General features: G+C 42.4%; 1 pseudogene; it reads right to left on the reverse strand.

The window, feature by feature from the left end:
• Nucleotides 1-443: 443 nt before the first annotated feature.
• LOC143737362 (SLAIN motif-containing protein-like pseudogene) lies at nt 444-2,455 on the reverse strand (annotated as a pseudogene).
• Between the last annotated feature and the right edge of the window lie 4,977 nt (nt 2,456-7,432).

Here is a 7,432-nt window from a genome sequence, read left to right on the forward strand (position 1 = left end):
AAAAAAATGTAAATTTCTTCTCCTTCAAGATACAGTTTTGAGAACACTTTTCTTCTATATTGCTCTGTTATGTCTTGTCGACACAAAACAGACAAATTTCTTGGTTTACAGAAAACAACTATTCCTTCATAACATTACAAATTCTCACACTTTTTTTCCCACCCACAGAGAAATAATATATCCTTCATAAAAAAAAAATAAAAAAAAAAGATTAAACATGCAAAATCAACATCAGGTTATTCCACAGCATCTAGGAATTAAATTCCACACGTTGTTTCACAAAAAACGACATGTATTACAAGACACAAACCTTTTTCATTATTCAAGTTCTCTCAGTTTTTCAAACCTGCCAATTCTCATGAAATTAAAAGCACATTGATGTTTTTTTTTTTAAAAATCAAGCAAATATTACAATGAATGTTGCAGTCTCTGTCAAATCCACCGTTCCTCCACAGTTGCTCTTGTCATTGAGACTCTGGATTCATTCACACTCTTGTTTTAGGGCCTCGGTGTTGGTTTTTAGGCAGTGGTGCCGCGTTGGATTTCACTGTGAGGACGACAGGTGGAGTTATCAGGGCTTCAGTAACAACCATCTTTCCAGGATTCATCAGTGAAGGGAGCACAGGGTTTGGTCATTCCCAGGGATCTGCTTCTGGGAGTCTGTGGAAGTCTGCCTCTGGAAGAAGGTGATGTTGGGGTCATGCCTCCTCCGGGTGTTTGTCTGGTTACAGCAGCGCTCCTGGAGCCCGAGTATGACGCACCATTGCTGGGACCCGGGGACTGAACCCTCCTCATCCCTCCCTGGGCCCCTGGAGGCCCTTTGGCATGCTGTCGCACCCCAGTCATAGAGCCCACGGGCCCGAGAGCTTTCATGGGAGCCCGCAGATAGAGCGGGGACTGGCCATCGCCCCTCATCCGTGCAGATGATACACCTGTCGGGGAGTGGGGCAGACGGGACGTGCAGTTGCCTGAACTCTGTAAGTTAGCCTCCATGCTGCGGCTGTTTCTGACTGCCTCCAGAGAGTGCAGGCTGGTGCGCGGGGTCAGGTTAGGCATGCTGTGCCTGAGCTCCTCCTCGCTCTTGGACCCGGGGCCCTGCAGGGAGCGGCGGGACATACGCGGGCGCGGGGCGGCGAGCCGGCTGTACTCCGCCAGTGTGTTGGGAGAGAGGCAGCGAGGAGAGCTGTGTGGCGAGGAAGAGTAGCGCTGGAGACGCTGAGGCAGAGAGCAGCACTCATCCTCCTCATCCTCAAGACTGTACGAGTCAAACTCCTGATCGCTGTACATGCCTCGACGCAGAGACTGCAGGGACGCAGATGAGCTGCGGCGCGAGGCCGAGGTGGAGGCGTAGTCCTGCCGGAGACTCTCCTTCTGCAGACGAGCCATTATCTGAACATCCGTCAGATCCTGAAGCTTATAGCCCATGGAGATGGAGTCATCTGAGGTGCTTAACTCACTGTCGATAGAGGACTGAGAGCTGAGGGCAGAGTGGACGCCCATGTGACCTGAGCTGCCAGAGGTTAGTAGTGTTTTGTTAGTTGATTTGAGGTACCCAGCAGAAGAGGATGCTGAGACGCCAGCCTCGGCTGTTTGAGATGGGCTACTGTACACGCTCTTCCATCTAGATGTTTGGTCTAGTCGGTTGATGAGTGTCCGACAGGCGACTTCAGTCTCTGGACTGGGGTGATCGAGAACTTTTCTACACCATTTCAGTGGTGACTCAGGCCCCTGTTCTGCCACAACCTGCTTCTTTGGGGAAATGTACAACCAGCTGTCTTCATTGTCGGCCTGAGCACACGTCTCCAAGTCAAGTACATCCACCTCGTCCAGGGCGGACTGGTCCATTCCCGCGTGACCCGCTCCCAGCGCCTCTGAACCGCAGACCTCTGGACACAGACCCGTGCTAAAGCGTGCCAGTGTGTGTTTGGAGCCGGAAGCACACGGTGAGCTCAAGAACCCGTCCTCATCCTCAGGCCTGCAGGCGTCAGGCAGCGGAGACATGTCCTCACTGCTACTGCTGCCCGCTGGAGGAGACAGCGAGCTCCCAGCATCCTCTGCTCTGGGGGACGTGTCCATGACCTCGTCCAGGGTGTTAATGTTAGTCCCTGTGGTGAGGTTGCTGTTAGTTAGTTTGCTGCCCCTGTTGCGCAGGGCTTGATTCTGGACCTCCAGGCGTCGCACCAGCTCCTGAAGCTTCCGCACCTCCTCGAGCTCCGCTGTGGTCAGGGTCGGCCGAACCCGGGCTCCGAACTGGACATCGTCCCGTCGGCGTCACCATTATCGGCTGGCTGAATGACACTTCCACCATCAGGGACGACCATTCTCTCCTTTCGCCCCAGTTTCTGCAATTTTCCGATCTAATGTTTCGATATATAAAAAATAGATAAATACATTTAAATAAGTAACCCGCTGATTTTTCGCTGTTATGTTTCAGACAGTATTTTGCCTGTGTGGAGCTAGTTAGCTCGTTTGCTAACCAGTGAGTGTTCTGCCGCAGTTGTGCTCTGACTTCAGACAGGCGGCGCGCACGCTCTCTGTTTATAGCAACCCTGTATTATTGCCTGCCAAATTACAGCCAGGTTACAGCTAGGTACAGCAACACTAAAATGTACTGTAAAATGTTCCCGCTCAAACAAAATTGCCCAGAATGCAATGCAAATACCGGTATTTTACTGTAATATAGAAATGCAGTATTGTACTGTAGGTTTTTACACTACTGTGCTGCTAAATCTACAGCGACAGTTAACAGTTAGTCTTTGTGTAGCCATTGACTCAGATGCAGGTAGTTACATGACAGAACTACCAATTAGGTGCTTCACAGGGTCTTGTTAACCTGTGTCTTCTCATTCAACCACTAAGGTTCTGACACAGAACACTGTGTGTGCCCAGAGAAAAAGAAAGGGAGAATGAGAGAGCAGACATCATTTGAAGAAATCCTACTGAGATAGTGTGAACTGAGGGATCTGAAGCAGGACATAAGTCAGGGGTTTTCAAACATTTTAATGTCCAGGACCCCCAGACATGATGATCCTCTTGTGAGGGACCCTCTTACTAAAATATAATATCAAATATTTTCATATGTAGCATATAGCATATATGTTCACGTATAAAGACCACTTAAATACCCACAAATTAAAATTCTGTGATTTACTCACCCTGATGTCACTCCAAAACTGTATGGAGTTTCTGTCTTCTGTAGTACATTAAAGAAGATCATTTAAAGAATGTTGGTAACCAGACAGTTTTGATGACCATTGACTTTTATTGAATGGTCAATAAACACTGAAACATCTCAAAATATCTTCTTTTATGTTCCGCATAAGAAAGAAAGTCACGCAGGTTTGATTATTTTCTGAATTTTCATTTCTGAACTAGGCAATCCTCTTCAGAGATTATACTTATTTCTTTTTTTTAAATACATTTATAAACTGTCTTTTATACTGCCAATATACTAAAGCAATTTTTTTAATTACCTGGAAAATTTTTACTTTATATTAAAGGTGCAGTGTGTGATTTTTAGCGACATCTAGCGGTTCGGCTGCGAGTTGCACTAAGGGCTCAGCCTACTGCTCACCCCTCCCTTTCGAAGAAGCTAAGGTGTCTAACCAGTGGCGGTTCTAGACCATTTCAACTGGGGGGGCCAAGCTGGGGCCAGTTGTACTGTTAGAGGGGCCAGTTACATATAGACCTTATCTTTGTCATATTTTCTGCACTGCACTGCAGGCATTAACAGGCAAAATACCATGTTTATAATCATTCAACAATGTATTAGCATTTCCATTATATTTTTAGATTTGCATTACATATTCAGTATTAGTCACAGTAACTGTAATTGACATGATGTCCTTCTTTCTCTTCATTTTGGTGAGAACTATAGAGCAAAAGCAATGGGGACCAAGAAGCTTATTAATTCATTTACTGAAAATAACTGACTTGCTAGGTAACTGTCTAACCGTTTTCAGGGTTCCTGCACACTTTTTAAAGTGAAATTTAGGGCTTTTTAAGACCTGAAGAAATCAAAATTCATACCGTACATTAGGGGTGTGGAATATTGACAAAAATATATCTCAATATTTTCAATGTTTTGTTGATTATTAGATGATATTTTACTGATTGTGTTTTTGTGCTGGTGCCATGGCTGGTTTAGGCCTGTTGTTGACAGCAGACTCACAAAGATATTCATATTTTTTTATATTCTATGCAGTGGTCAGTTAACAGCAGGGACCGAAATTAATTTTTTAATTAATTTTTAATTAATTTAATTTGCCACCTTAAATTGATTTCCAGGGGCATTTTCACCTATATATGGACATTCTTTCTAAACTTATTTAGAGTTATGAATCACCTTTTATGTCAGATACTAACATTCAAATTATTCAGTAATTATTATTATTTATACAATAATACTTAATTATACAATAATTATACAGTACCACTGTTACCAGTCAAATTAAATTATTTAATCAAAATCCATCTTTGCAGTGCAGTCTAGAGGTGGCACAGAAGCGGCATTAATATATTTACACTCCATTTACAATTGCATAAATAAAGCTATGAGATATATTTTTTTAAATCAATATTTAAACATGAAATGATTTCTAATTTTAACGTTTTAATTAAAGGGTACTTTAAATATGAAACTAAAACCGCCAGTAGGCGGCGGAAAGTCACAGAAGTGAGTTGAGGGATTCATTCATTAAACGATTTGTTCAAACGGCTGATTCATTCGGGAAAGGAGCATGTGATTCTTTCAAAACGCGGATTTCAATAAATCATCGCTGTCTGTTGAATTGAGACTCTGCTACGGTTTCATTTTGAAATTCTAGTCGGCGAAATAAAGGGAAAACAAACAATATTGACAATATTGGGCCCTATTTTAACGATCTGAAACGCAAGTGTCAAAGCGCAAAGCGCAAGTAACTTTGTGGGCGGATCCCGGCGCTGTTGCTATTTTCCCGGCGGGATAAATGCCTCTTGCGCCTGGCGCAAATCTAAAAGGGGTTGGTCTGAAGTAGCTTCATTATTCATAGGTGTGGTTTGGGCGTAACGGGAAACAAACGAATAAGAGCTTTATATCACATTCCCTTTAAGAGCATGATGAACGAGGTGCGCTTGTTCCATGGCGCAATACTATTATAACGGCGCATTTACCAGGCGCGCTTCAGAATCGGTTCTCAGCCGAGGAGATCGATGTTCTCGTCAGGGCCGTAAAAGAAAGAGAAGTGACATTGGGGAATGGACAAACCCACCTAAATTCGTTTCGGTTAAACATGCATATAATAATTTGGGTAAATGTGTAAGCTTTATGCCTATTTTCCCCATCGTCATGGACACAACAATGATTTCCCTCGTGTTTTAATATTTTTCCTTATAATAATGTATCATTTGCAAAAAGTTAAATGCATCTGTGTAGATGAGAGAATCATCTATAGTGTATGCTTGTTGTTCACACTCTGTATTATGGAAAATAGGAATTTGCAAATATTGTGCAAAATAGGAATGATACATGCGTCAGTGTACAAAGTCATTTACATTTTCAGGAAACTTTCTTTTTACATTAAAACTTAATTACTTTTTTTATAAGACGTTTTTATTTCAAGCATTGTATGCTTTGTTTGATTCAATTGTTTGAAATATTTAATAAGTAAGCATTAAACGCTATCTGTGTGTTTCCTTATTTTAGAATCACAAAGATAGGATTATGCATTCTTTCATTAAAAAAAATAACCGTGAATATTTACAGTATAAGCTTTGCCAGTGACACATGAGAAATAATTTATTTTAAATAATCGTTCAATAATCGTAATCGAGGTAACTTGTTCGATTAATCGCGATTATGATTTTAGCCAAAATCGTCCAGCCCTACTCCCAATGTTAACTTATTGTTAATTTAACTGTTGTATAACATCAATAATCACAGTTGCAATTGTGCACGGGAAAACGGCACTCTTGCTGATTTGATATTCTAATATAAGAACATAATATGATATAAATATAAGACATAAACTATTTTGGGGACATAACCTACCTATGAACCGCACACAGCAGTGAAAGAACGACAGACAAATGCGATGTCAGCTCACAGTGCCTCGTACATAGTAGTTAAAACAATGATTACAATATTTTAATAGACAATACATCGCACACCCCGTACGCACATAAAGAATGAACTTGCAACTGACCAGCTTTCTCCTTCTCTCCTCTCTCGCGTGCAGGAGACAGACGTTATTCTGCCGCGATTCCCGCAAATGTGATACGAATTGTCACGTGAACAAGCAAATCCACAAAGATAGAATAATAAAAAATAATATGCATACAACGATAACAAAGATAGCAAAAAACAGGTTTGTAAAAATTATTTCACACTCCACATTTAGGGGGGCCACAAGGGGGGCCAAGCTTGTTGTCACAGTGGCAGGGCCCCCCTGGCCCCCCCCCCCCTCTAGAACCGCCACTGTGTCTAACATGGGACAAACATATCGTTGTCTGAGACAGCAGAGAATAGCCAGAGTAAGCCAAGAGTGTGTAACATTGTCACTGTTTCTGTACCACAGTCCATTATAAACCACATCATGGATAAAGTTTACAAAGCCATAGTCAGGTGAGGATCAAGGGTCTTAATATATAATATAATAATAGTAATCAGCTGATTGTCTCACAAACGTAACCAGCACATTTCCCCCCACATAGCAAACCCATAATACAGCGAGGGAGAAGAACCACATGAAACTATGCAACTATATATTTTTTCTAACAGTGTAGTAAAAGTTTAGCTGGCTAAATATGAGCTGTTACTGTGGCTGAGCTGGTTAAAGCGTAAAGCCTTGTTTAAACTCGACGTTTCCGCATGAGCCCAAAGGTGCGCGCGGCAAAAATGGCATGATTGTAACAGCGAGCGCGCCTCCGCATCCCCTAGACACCATTTAATACAATAGGCTTTTTTTCTCTGATTTTGAAAACTATTCGCGATCGACTTCAAGTGCTTCCAAGATCGACTTGTCGACCGCGATCGACGGGTTGGTGATTCCTGTAACATTACTGTTTTACGGTCAATGACAAGAGTACTAATCAGCTGTCTCACGAATGTAACCAGCACATTTATCCCCACATAGCAAAGCCATAACACAGCGAGGGAGAAGAACTAAGTAACATGAAACAATCCAACTCCATATTTCACACCACTGACAAGGGAAAAGTCACTACTCACGGTGTTTATGGCTAGCTTCTAGCTTTCTGCGGCTTCTCTTTCAAGGTAGTGATGAAACGCTTTCTGTAGCGCTGTTTGTTCGCTGTCGGCTACATGACGTCACAATATGTCGACCTTCATAGAAGGGGGTGCCCGCGGTTATGTAGATATAAATGTCTCATGCTAAGGTAATAAAAACATTACGGTTTATTAAGTAAGTTCTTTATACACCACTGAAAACATAGT

This window comes from Siphateles boraxobius, unplaced genomic scaffold (assembly GCF_051911475.1).
Source record: "Siphateles boraxobius isolate OS27281-9 unplaced genomic scaffold, OSU_SipBor_1 130, whole genome shotgun sequence".
Classification (NCBI taxonomy): Eukaryota; Metazoa; Chordata; class Actinopteri; order Cypriniformes; family Leuciscidae; genus Siphateles; species Siphateles boraxobius.